This window comes from Cherax quadricarinatus, chromosome 47, assembly GCF_038502225.1.
Source record: "Cherax quadricarinatus isolate ZL_2023a chromosome 47, ASM3850222v1, whole genome shotgun sequence".
In the NCBI taxonomy this organism is placed as follows: domain Eukaryota; kingdom Metazoa; phylum Arthropoda; class Malacostraca; order Decapoda; family Parastacidae; genus Cherax; species Cherax quadricarinatus.
The window spans coordinates 15216166-15229678 of record NC_091338.1 but is presented as its reverse complement, the minus strand read 5'-3'; the positions used below and the strand labels follow the sequence as shown (position 1 = coordinate 15229678).

Here is a 13513-nt window from a genome sequence, read left to right as displayed (position 1 = left end):
CTTAATCTTGTGCTGCACTTTTATCAAGACTGATGGACTGAACACATAGACACAATGCCGAGGGACTGATTACCTCAAACTCCTCATCTTGCAACGTCAGTGAGCTTAAGCCGGTGGGAGAATTGGACCTGCATCGCATAGGCCAGTAGGCCTGTTGCTGTGTTCCTTCTTTCTTATGTCCTTATATTCTCTTCACTGCCCTGAAGAAACCACTGAGTGGCGAAACGTTTCGAGAATAAATGTTCCCAAGCCTTACCCAAGTTCCCCATTATTAACAAGTTGGTTTTTCCTAAACCATTTATGCAAATTCTGTCAGACACCAGCATCATGAGATCTAGATGTCTGACCCGGTATTGAACTGTCTTATATCTTAATCTAACGGAAGATAGAGGCAGGGATGTGTGTGGGAAATTAAGTTGTTGTGGTACTAAGAACGACACAATAAGAATAAAGAATAAGAATAAAGAATAAGAATAAAGTAACATGGTAGTGAATAGTGAGAGAGGAGAGGAGAGGCAGACTCTTCCCTGACGTCTTCTATACAAGTCGAGACACAGGAAATGAAATAGATGAACTAAAACTAATTGGATTCGTAGAAAAGTAATGTTATTGCAGTAACTGAGACCTGGTTCAGTCTGAAGGTTCACGACATATTGAGGAAATGCCACATAGAGGAATACAAAATAATTGTATGGTTATGGGAGTGACACAACAAGTGTGGAGTTGTTTTGTATGTAAACCTGGAGTGTTGTGTCGGAATATTTAAAATTGGAAAGGAGAGAGAGACAAAGAGAGGTAGAGATGGGTGGAGGGAGGGAGAGAGACTAACTGTAGTTTCTTCTAAGTTATGAGAAGCTAATCCTGGCTTTAATATACAAACCATGAACCTAGAAGCCTGACTGAACCTGGTTCTACTCTGGGGCTAAAATCGCAAATGTATTTGGAACCTAAAATGCTTTTTAATATATCTTAATTTTATTCAGAATGATGGAGTCACTCGGAAGAGGAAATTAGTCCAGCAATTTCCTAAAGGTAGTTTGCGACTGCTGTTAAAAAATCGCAGATGATAAAACCAAGACTAAGTAATAACCTTCTTGACTTAATTCTGGCGAACAAGGAATCATAAATAATCTTGAGGTTAATGAAGAGTCTGAGAAAGCAATCATTAATTAGTTTTAACGCATCTTACAAGTCTGTCTTCTACGTTAGAATCTTGTTTTGCTCCTTTAGTTTTCAGTGCCACAACTCTGCTGTCTCTTCCCACACACATCGTATTACCCCAGTCCCGTCGCCAATTTCAAAGTCATTATTATTTTTCCAGACTAGTTTCACCCCCCTGACAGACCCCTGACCGACCCCTGACCGACCCCTGACCGACCCCTGACCGACCCCTGACCGGCCCCTGACAGACCCCTGACAGACCTCTGACCACTCTGTCTACTGACCCAGCTCAGGCATTGTCTCAGTCATGGAAGTGTTTCATTCATCAAATTTATTTTGGGATCCTGACAGTACTTACCAAGTCAACAATTGACTCCGGTGACCCTAGATAACCCTTGACTGTCGACCCTCATCATAGGTGGAAATCTGTTATCACCAATGTACCAGCACTTTCTTGATTATCTGTCAATAACCCTTTTTGAACCAGTGCAACAATTCCTCGTATCAAGTCTTCCTGGTATCGTTTACCCTGACACCCAGGCAAACTATAGCTTCATTATCAATTCCAGTCAGGGTACAACCCGTTCTATTAACGAAATTCTCCATTCCATTGCTAGGGAGACAGATTCACATCCACTTCTTCCTGTCCACTTTTCAGAATGTGTAATTTATGTATCTCACCTGAGAGTTAAAGCCCCCAAGAACAGAAACTGATCTTTACTGTGTCATTAGTGAGTATTCGTTGCTGCACTGGTCGTTCAGTAGTCGTCTGTGAGTACAGCAGAGATGTTAGCAGTTCCTAACTCAGTTCCATACCTTCTTTCTACTACTGACCTTCGTTCCTTCTCACTACTGACCTGGTTTTATTTCCTCGGTATCTTCAGCCTTGATCGCAAGAGGACAGCTACGAATATGCTTCCTTATCCTCGGTCAGGAGTCGTACCTTTCTCTCCTGGCTCGCCACAGCTCCGCCTCCACCTTGTTCTACAGCTGCTCCAGCGACCACACCGTTGTCACTGTCTCTGACATCGTTGTTAAACTTTCCGAGACATCGTTGTCATACAGCACTCTGTTACACTTCTCTACCTTCTTATCTTGCTCCAGAGATCCGTCTTCTCCCTCCTTCCTCACCACCAGGAGGGCTGGGTGTGTGTACGTGTAGCCTCGACCCACCGTCGCCACTTCATGCCCACTACGTCCTTAAACGGCTTAAAAAGTCATTTATCCTAGTGGCATTTTAGAGTAGGCACTCCCCTTTGCCCTCTCCAGGTATGGCGCTCCTCTTCACCTCCTGTTTTGCAGCTAGGGGAGGGGGAGTGTGGAAGGGAGGGAGGGTGGAAGGGAGAGATGGATGGAGGGAGAGAGCAATAGAGAGAGAGAGAGGGAGGGATGATCTAGCTGGGAGAGAAGAAGAAAAATGAGAAGGACGCAGATGAGGCGGTGAGGCGTAGAGACATGAAATAATGGATGAAGAGGAGGGAGGACAAGGGGAAGAAATGGAAAGGAAAGGATGGAGGAGGGAAAAGGATTTCTCCTTCAACCCCCCCCCCAAAAAAAAAAACAGAACTTTCTCCTGATATTCAGTGATGGTAAGACTTCTGTTTTATGCACCTTTCCATGCTGGAGGATAAAGTGCGTGTCCAATTCCTGAAGACTTGAAACACACACACACACTCATAGCTTCAAGAAGAGGTATGATATGGCTCTAGGAGAAGGGAGAAAGTGACCGAGTAGCGACTAGCGAAGAGGTGGGGCCAGCAGCTGTGACTCGACCCCTGCAGCCACATATAGGTGAGTACGTACATACACACACACACACACACACACACACACACACACACACACACACACACACACACACACACACACACACACACACACACACACACACACACACACACACACAGATAGGCCACAAACATGGAATGACAAGACCTTAACCATCCAATTCCTGAGGTTAAGAGGCAGGACCAGGAGCTGAGTCTCACACCCCCGCAAACACAACTCAGTGGGTACACAGTGCCATCTAGTATATCCTTCATCTTTAAGCTCCCGGACTTTGGTTATCACACGACAGACAACGCCTTCATTTTTAATATGGTTATGTCACCAAAACTTTTCTTGACGTGTGGGCTGCTGTCTTGGGAAGCAACACACACACACACACACACACACACACACACACACACACACACACACACACACACACACACACACACACACACACGCACGCACACACACACACACACACACACACACACACACACACACACACACACACACACACACACACACACACACACACACACACACGCACACACACACACACACACACACGCACACACACACACACACACACACACACACACACACACACACACACACACACACACACACGGGAAGCACACACACACACACACACACACACACACACACACACACACACACACACACACACACACACACACACACGCACGCACACACACACACACACACACACACACACACACACACACACACACACACACACACACACACACACACACACACACACACACACACACACACACACACACACACACACACACACACACACACACACACACACACACACACACACACACACACACACACACACACACACACACACACACACACACACACACACACACACACACACACACACACACACACACACACACACACACACACACACACACACACACACAGACCGTGTGGCCTAATGGATAAGACGTCGGACTTCGGATCCGAAGATTGCAGGTTCGAGTCCTGTCACGGTCGAGTTAAATGTTTTCGTTCCAGACCCTGTACACTGTGTACGTCAGGCTCGCCTTGGAATATGTAGCTCCAGCAAGCAACCCACACCTGGTCAAGCACGTCAGGAAACTAGAGAAAGTGCAAAGGTTTGCAACAAGACTAGTCCCGGAGCTAAGGGGCATGTCCTACGAGGAGAGGTTAAGAGAACTCTAGCTGACGACACTGGAGAACAGGGGGGACATGATAACGACGTATAAAATACTGAGAGGAATCGACAAGGTGGACAGAGACAGGATACTCCAGGGATGGGACACACCGATAAGGGGTCACATTTGGAAGCTGAAGACTCAAATAAGTCACAAGGATTTTAGGAAGTATTTCTTCAGCCATAGAGTTGTCAGGAAGTGGAATAGTCTGGAAAGTGATGTAGTGGAGGCAGGATCCATACATAGTTTAAAGTTGAGGAATGATAAAGTTCATGGAGCAGGGAGAGAATGGACCTAGTGGCGACCAGTGAAGACACGGAGCCAGGAGCTATGAATCGACCCCTGCAACCACAATTAAGTGAGTACAGTTAGATGAGTACACACAAAAGCAAAAACAGCAGACATGTCGTCTCTAGGTCGTCTCACTGCAGCTTTATAATTAGAAAGTTGGTTGCTCTTGGATCCTTGGTTTCCTTGACAAGTTTTGTCACCAAACTCTTTCAGAAACGTGTGTCCTGTTCTCTTGATCCAAGGATGTGTGCTCGTATTAGGACTTACCTGTATCATACCAAGAAACTTCTTTGTGTGTGTGTGTGTGTGTGTGTGTGTTGTGTGTGTGTGTGTGTGTGTGTGTGTGTGTGTGTGTGTGTGTGTGTGTGTGTGTTTCAGATCAGCTTCTCTGAGGACATCATCAACAGAAGAGACTCAGGTCTGGTAAGGTTGGCGGCTTAGCAATAAATCGATAAACATTCCATTAGGAGCCCTTGTTGTTCGTAAACCATTCATTATTAATAGTGAAACATTATAAATTCTTTACTCTGTGATGCATCAGACAGATTTGTGTCCAGGAATATTTATACCCACTCACAGGTGGTGCCATCGCCATCACAATCACCACTGCCTCAGCATAATTACATTCGTTACCATTACCTTTAGCACCATCCTCACCACTACCTATACCATCACCACGACAGTCACCACCAGACTCATCACCTCCCTCATCCTAGGTTCTTCATTCACTGATACTCTTGTTTAATTTCTTTTTATATATATATATTCTAATTCCTCTTATCTCCAACAATCTTTCCGCCAGCAAGATTTATTCTCACGCATTCTCCATTTTCTTTCTCACTGCAGTATTTCAGAGAAATTTCCATTTGTTATTCCCTGTGAGTTTTTGTTTCTGTGCGAGTAACAAAACTGGGGTGTTGCTCCACCGTTCTGTCTTTACGTTCTGTTAGTGACACTCTCAGCTACACTCTTATTTTTTTTTGTTACTTATTCTCTTTCTGCCTGTTAGTTTTGGGGTTACTGTGTGTTGTTGTTCCTGTGAGGGAGGGAAGGGTGTATATGTGCACTGGTATGTATGTTAACTGGTGTTTATGTGCACCTGTATGTGCACTGCTGTGTATATTAAATGGTGTGTGTATGCATTGGTGTGTATGTGCACTGGTATGTATGTGCACTAGTCCCCCCTTTTGTAGTCTGTTTTTTCCCGTCCTATTTCTGCTACCCTTTCCACTTGTAGCTCAACTATGTAATCAAAGTAGAGAACCACAAGATCACTAGCTCCAAGGAGCCTTTCGTATGTGATATTCTATATGTCCGAACGGAAAGGATAGACTCAGAAGTGTCCCTGTTTGCAGATGATGTGAAGTTAATAAGAAATAAATCGGTCGAGGATGAGGCAGGACTACAGACACCTGGACAGGCTACAAGCCTGGTCCAGCAACTGACTCCTTGAATTTAACCCCGCCGAATGGGAAGGGCAAAGAAGACCACAGAGAGGGTATAGGCTAGGTGGCAAAAGACTGTAAACTTCACTCAAGGAAAAAGATCTTGGGGTGAGTATAATACCGAGCACATCTCCTGAGGCGTACATCAATCAGATAATTGCTGCAGCATACGGGCGTCTGGCAAACCCAAGAAGAGCGTTCCGATATCTCAGTAAGGACACCAGATACGTCAGGCCCATATTGGAGTACGCAGCACCGGTTAGGAATTCACACCTGGTCAAGCACGTCAAGAAATTAGAGAAAGTGCAAAGGTTTGCAACAAGACTAGTCCCAGAGCTATGGGGATTGTCCTACGAAAAAAGGTTAAGGGAAATCTGCCTGACGACACTGGAGGACAGGAGGCTCAGGGAACACATGATAATGACATATAAAATACTGCGAAGAATTGACAAGGTGAACAGAGACAGGATGTTCCAGAGATGGGTCATGAAAACAAGGCGTCACAATTGGAAGTTGAAGATTCCTATGAGTCAAAGGGATGTTAGGAAGTATTTCTTCAGTCATAGAGTGGTCAGGAAGTGAAATAGTCTAGCAAGTGATGTAATGGAGGCAGGAACCATGCATAGTTTTAAGACGATGTTTGATAAAGCTCATGGAGGAGGGAGAGAGAGGACCTAATAGCGATCAGTGAAGATTCGGGGCCAGGAGCTATGTCTCGACCCCTGAAACCACAAATAGGTGAGTACATACACCATCCCTGAGGCTCCCGTCCCTCTCCTAGCAACACTGATTCTCTTTTTATTTAATTCCAGCGCTACCTTCTGCACCTCCACCTCCCTCACTTCATATTCTTCCTCCACCTCCTGTACCTCATTCTCCTCCACCACCTCCTGCACCTCCTTCTCCTCCCTCCTCTTCCTCCACCACCTCCTCCACCTCCTATTCCTCCTCCTCCATCACCTCTTATTACTCCTCCTCTTCGTACGTCCAAGTTTTCAGGACTCACTGTCCTCTTCTAGAGTCGTCTTCCTCTTGCATTACTATTCACATGTAGAGGCACTATTACAACCCAGGAGTCCAAAAGCCTGTTATCCTGGGTGTAAAGGGAGCAAAATAAACGCAGCAGAAAAACTTTTGATTTATATTATCCTTCACCAAGTAAGAACAGAATTATGTATACTATATACACTATGTACAACAACAGGTATTAGTGCACTCCACGGTAAGCAAGGCAGAATAGAAGCCACTAGAGAGCAGACCGTGCTTCAACCAGCTCTAGAATGGGAATGACAAGGGCAGACGGGTGTGTGGTACCCACATCACCTCTGCGTTTGCCAAAACCGTCTTCTCATTGGCTGGAACCTGGGTACTGATTGAACGACGGGGCCCCATCGTCAACCCTCAGTCCTCTGGTTCGCTGGTTGGGGGAGATAGCCTTTCATTGAGGGTGTGTACATGCGCCGAATAAAGGTTACGTACTCTTCGCATGCCACAGGCACTATTCTTGAGGCATTATCATGGAAACATTATCCTGGAGACACTATCCTGGAATCATTATCCTTAAGACACTTTCCTAAAGGCACTATCCTGGAAACACAGCCCTGGAGGCACTATCCAGGAGGCACTATCCTGAAGGCACTATCCTTGAGGCACTATCCTCTCCTAGTATCGCTATCCATTTCTCCTCCCTTTAATTCTTCCTTTCACCCTAGTGTGTGATATCTCGTTACTCTCAGCGTGAGTCTGAGTGGCACCATCAGGTATCCTGAAGTAGTCCCTGGAGAAGGGGAGGAAGAGGCGGCTATAATGACCCACATTATACCACATTATACTCAAGTCTTCCATTATAGACGAGAGCAATCCTCTCCATTATTTCCAATTTTAGGTTCAGCAATATTGCCGGGCAATTTTCCGGGGCAGGTAAGCTGACTGGGCCTCTGATTAGCTGTGGCAGCGAGGCCACTTCACCAGGAAGTGTGCCACTCAGATCACTGAGTGCCACTAGCACGCTAGCGGTTGCCACCATGTCTAGCCATAGTGACAATAGCTATAATACCTCTAGATGCTAGTAGACACCACTGTCTATGACAGTGTGAGTTGGTACACTGTGGCAATGAACTGAATGAGATATTGGAGTGTATATGTGACTCTGTGTTTAGTGAACTATTAATCAGAATTAAGGTTGACAATCCAAATGAATTCTTCATAAATAAGTCTTATGACTTGGTAAATATCGCCGAAATTTTCTACATAATCCTACCCCTATTTAACCTCGAGTACCTGGGCAAGCCATTGACCACATGCCTTGACTGCCAGCTCTTGCACTCTGCCCCACACCCATGTTCCACGAACCCATCTTCATGGAACTCCATGTTTATCAAAAACTGCAAGAAACCCCCATCAAGAGCCTTAAATAGTCAATGGAGAGGGAGCCTAGACGCGGGGGTCATCCCACACCCATTAAAAACAACAGATACAGCGCCACTCCACAGAGGCGACAGAAAAGCAATAGCAAAGGATTCGAGTCCATTACCACTAACCTTTTATATTATAAAAAATATTTGCGTTCTAAGAAGCAGATCGTAAACCATTTGGATTTACTCACTACAACTGCACAACCCAGAACAGAGTGGGTTTATGTAGAGCAGGTCGCTCCTGCCTCTCGCAACTACTGGACCACTATGACATGGTCTTGGATGGTCGCTCCTGCCTCTCGCAACTACTGGACCACTATGACATGGTCTTGGATGGTCGCTCCTGCCTCTCGCAACTACTGGACCACTATGACATGGTCTTGGATGGTCGCTCCTGCCTCTCGCAACTACTGGACCACTATGACATGGTCTTGGATGGTCGCTCCTGCCTCTCGCAACTACTGGACCACTATGACATGGTCTTGGATGGTCGCTCCTGCCTCTCGCAACTACTGGACCACTATGACATGGTCTTGGATGGTCGCTCCTGCCTCTCGCAACTACTGGACCATTATGACATGGTCTTGGATGGTTGCTCCTGCCTCTCACAACTACTGGACCACTATGACATGGTCTTGGATGGTCGCTCCTGCCTCTCGCAACTACTGGACCACTATGACATGGTCTTGGATGGTCGCTCCTGCCTCTCGCAACTACTGGACCACTATGACATGGTCTTGGATGGTCGCTCCTGCCTCTCACAACTACTGGACCACTATGACATGGTCTTGGATGATCGCTCCTGCCTCTCACAACTACTGGACCATTATGACATGGTCTTGGATGGTCACTCCTGCCTCTCACAACTACTGGACCACTATGACATGGTCTTGGATGGTCGCTCCTGCCTCTCACAACTACTGGACCACTATGACATGGTCTTGGATGGTCGCTCCTGCCTCTCGCAACTACTCGACCACTATGACATGGTCTTGGATGGTCGCTCCTGCCTCTCGCAACTACTGGACCACTATGACATGGTCTTGGATGATCGCTCCTGCCTCTCACAACTACTGGACCACTATGACATGGTCATGGATGGTCGCTCCTGCCTCTCAAAACTACTGGACCACTATGACATGGTCTAGGATGGTCGCTCCTGCCTCTCACAACTACTGGACCACTATGACATGGTCTTGGATGGTCGCTCCTGCCTCTCAAAACTACTGGACCACTATGACATGGTCTAGGATGGTCGCTCCTGCCTCTCACAACTACTGGACCATTATGACATGGTCTTGGATGGTCACTCCTGCCTCTCACAACTACTGGACCACTATGACATGGTCTTGGATGGTCGCTCCTGCCTCTCACAACTACTGGACCACTATGACATGGTCTTGGATGGTCGCTCCTGCCTCTCGCAACTACTCGACCACTATGACATGGTCTTGGATGGTCGCTCCTGCCTCTCGCAACTACTGGACCACTATGACATGGTCTTGGATGATCGCTCCTGCCTCTCACAACTACTGGACCACTATGACATGGTCATGGATGGTCGCTCCTGCCTCTCAAAACTACTGGACCACTATGACATGGTCTAGGATGGTCGCTCCTGCCTCTCACAACTACTGGACCACTATGACATGGTCTTGGATGGTCGCTCCTGCCTCTCAAAACTACTGGACCACTATGACATGGTCTAGGATGGTCGCTCCTGCCTCTCACAACTACTGGACCACTATGACATGGTCTTGGATGGTCGCTCCTGCCTCTCAAAACTACTGGACCACTATGACATGGTCTAGGATGGTCGCTCCTGCCTCTCACAACTACTGGACCATTATGACATGGTCTTGGATGGTCGGTCCTGCCTCTCACAACTACTGGACCACTATGACATGGTCTAGGATGGTCGCTCCTGCCTCTCACAACTACTGGACCACTATGACATGGTCTAGGATGGTCGCTCCTGCCTCTCACAACTACTGGACCACTATGGCATGGTCTTGGATGGTCGCTCCTGCCTCTCACAACTACTGGACCACTATGACATGGTCTTGGATGGTCGCTCCTCCCTCTCACAACTACTGGACCATTATGGCATGGTCTTGGATGGTCGCTCTTGCCACTCACAACTACTGGACCACTATGACATGGTCTTGGATGGTCGCTCCTGCCTCTCACAACTACTGGACCACTATGACATGGTCTTGGATGCACTGGCCATCAACAACTGCATGCCAAAGGATCAACTAAAATGGTGGACACGTGGATTTTTTGGTTTATAACAAACAGAACGCAAAAAGTAATAGCAAACAGAATAATGTAAGAGGCTGCCACAAGGCGCAGTACTCGCTCCCATCCTGTTCCTCATCCTCACATCTGACACAAACAGACACATAAATCATAGCACCGCGTAATCCTTTGAAAGTGTTATCCACAGAGGACACCACAAATCTCCAAACGGATATAAACCAAGACTTCCAGAGAAATTGACAGACAATATGAAATTCAGTATGGACAAATTTTAGTTACTCCGTTATGAGCATTGACGGATTCTCTGTGAAACCAATGAAGCTTAAGCTTGAGGGCCTCTAATTCCGGAGGGTCCATATTATTTAAGATTTTGGGTCTTCTGTATGCGAGGGATTTTTAAAAAAAAAAGTATTGATAATATAGTGCAATTCAATACAAAATAAGAGCCTGGTTGATCAGGCCTTGATCAAGATGCCTGGTCTGAGACCTGGGGTCCTAGACCAGGTATCCTTGATCCATCAAGAATTCTGGTATGGGACCTGGGGTCCTAGACCAGGTATCATTGATCCATCAAGATGCCTGGTATGGGACCTGGGGTCCTAGACCAGGTATCCTTTATCCATCGAGATGCCTGGTCTGGGACCTGGGGTCCTAGAACAGGTATCCTTGACCCATGAAGATACCTTGTCTGGATCTTGGGGTCCTAGACCAGGTATCCTTGATCCATTAAGATTCCTGGTCTGGGACCAGGGGTCCTAGAACAGGTATCCTTGACCTATGAAGATGCTTTGTCTGGATCCTGGGGTCCTACACCAGGTATCCCTGATCCATAAAGATTTCTGGTCTGGGACCTGGGGTCCTAGAACAGGTATCCTTGACCCATGAAGATACCTTGTCTGGATCTTGGGATCCTAGACCAGGTATCCTTGATCCATTAAGATTCCTGGTCTGGGACCAGGGGTCCTAGAACAGGTATCCTTGACCTATGAAGATGCTTTGTCTGGATCCTGGGGTCCTACACCAGGTATCCTTGATCCATCAAGATTCCTGGTCTGGGACCTGGGGTCCTAGAACAGGTATCCTTGACCTATGAAGATGCCTTGTCTGGATCTTGGGGTCCTAGACCAGGTATCCTTGATCCATTAAGATTCCTGATCTGGGACCAGGGGTCCTAAAACAGGTATCCTTGACCTATGAAGATGCCTTGTCTGGATCCTGGGGTCCTAGATCGGGTATTATTACAACCCAGGAGTCCAAATAGCCTGTTATCCTGGGTGTAAAGGGAGCAAAATAAACACAGCAGAAAACTTTTGACTTATATTATGTACACTATATACACTATGTACAACAATAGGTATTAGTGCACTCCACGGTAAGCAAGGCAGAACAGAAGCCACTAGAGAGCAGACCGTGCTTCAACCAGCTCTAGAATGGGAATGACAAGGGCAGACAGGAGAGTGGTACCCACATCACCTCTGCGATTGCCAAAACCGTCTTCTCATTGGCTGGAACCTGGGCACTGATTGAACGACGGGGCCCCATCATCAACTCTTAGCAACCTGGTTCACTGGTTGGGGGAGACAGCCTGTAAATGAGGGTGTGTACATGCGCCGAATAAAGGTTACGTACTCTTTGCATGCCACAGGTATCCTTGATCCATCAAGATGCCTGGTCTGGGACCTGGGATCCTAGACCAGATATCCTTCAGGCATGACATTGAGGGACCGATACTAATTATAAGTAGGAGACGAGAGAAAGTAAAAGGAGAGAAGAATGGGAGCCACATTACATTTCTAAAAATACATTCATGCATCAGTATGTAAGGAAGGTGGGGAGGTTATGGTGGGGAGGTTATGGTGGGGAGGTTATGGTGGGGAGGTTATGGTGGGGAGGTTAGGGTGGGGAGGTTGTGGTGGGGAGGTTGTGGTGGGGAGGTTATGGTGGGGAGGTTAGGGTGGGGAGGTTGTGGTGGGGAGGTTGTGGTGGGAAGGTTATGGTGGGGAGGTTGTGGTGGGGAGGTTGTGGTGGGGAGGTTGTGGTGGGGAGGTTATGGTGGGGAGGTTGTGGTGGGGAGGTTGTGGTCGGGAGGTTATGGTGGGGGTGGTTATGGTGGGAGAGGTTATGGTAGGGAGGTTATGTTGGGGAGGTTATGATGGGGAGGTTGTGGTGGGGGAGGTTATGGTGGGGGAGGTTATGATGGGGAGGTTATGGTAGGGAGGTTATGTTGGGGAGGTTATGATGGGGAGGTTATGATGGGGAGGCTATGATGAGGAGGTTATGATGAGGAGGTTATGATGGGGAGGTTATGATGCGGAGGTTATAATGGGAGGTTATGATGAGGAGGTTATGATGGGGAGGTTATAATGGGGAGGTTATGATGGGGAGGTTGTGGTAGAAAGGTTATAATGAGGAGGTTATGATGGGGAGGTTATGATGGGGAGGTTATGATGAGGAGGTTATGATGGGGAGGTTATGATGGGAGGTTATGATGAAAGGTTATGATGAGGATGTTATGATGGGGAATTTATGATGGGGAGGTTGTGGTCGGGAGGTTATGATGGGGAAGTTATGATGGGGAAGTTATGATGGGGAGGTTATGATGGGGAGGTTATGATGAGGAGGTTATGATGAGGAGGTTATGATGGGGAGGTTATGATGGGGAGGTTATGATGAGGAGGTTATGATGGGGAGGTTATGATGGGGAGGTTATGATGGGGAGGTTATGATGAGGAGGTTATGATGGGGAGGTTATGATGGGAGGTTATGATGAGGAGGTTATGATGGGGAGGTTGTGGTAGGGAGGTTATGATGGGGAGGTTATGATGGGGAGGTTATGATGGGGAGGTTGTGATGAGGTTATGATGGGGATGTTATGATGGGGAGGTTGTGGTAGGAAGGTTATGATGGGAGGTTATGATGGGGAGGTTATCATGGGGAGGTTATGATGGGGAGGATA

The 13513-nt window shown here is 47.1% G+C and overlaps 1 non-coding gene across 1 annotated transcript; it reads left to right on the top strand.

Annotated features, from left to right (window-relative positions):
- Positions 1-3890: 3890 nt before the first annotated feature.
- On the top strand, positions 3891-3963 carry TRNAR-UCG (transfer RNA arginine (anticodon UCG)). Its single transcript has one exon. It is a non-coding gene; the product is annotated as a tRNA-Arg (tRNA).
- Positions 3964-13513: the final 9550 nt, after the last annotated feature.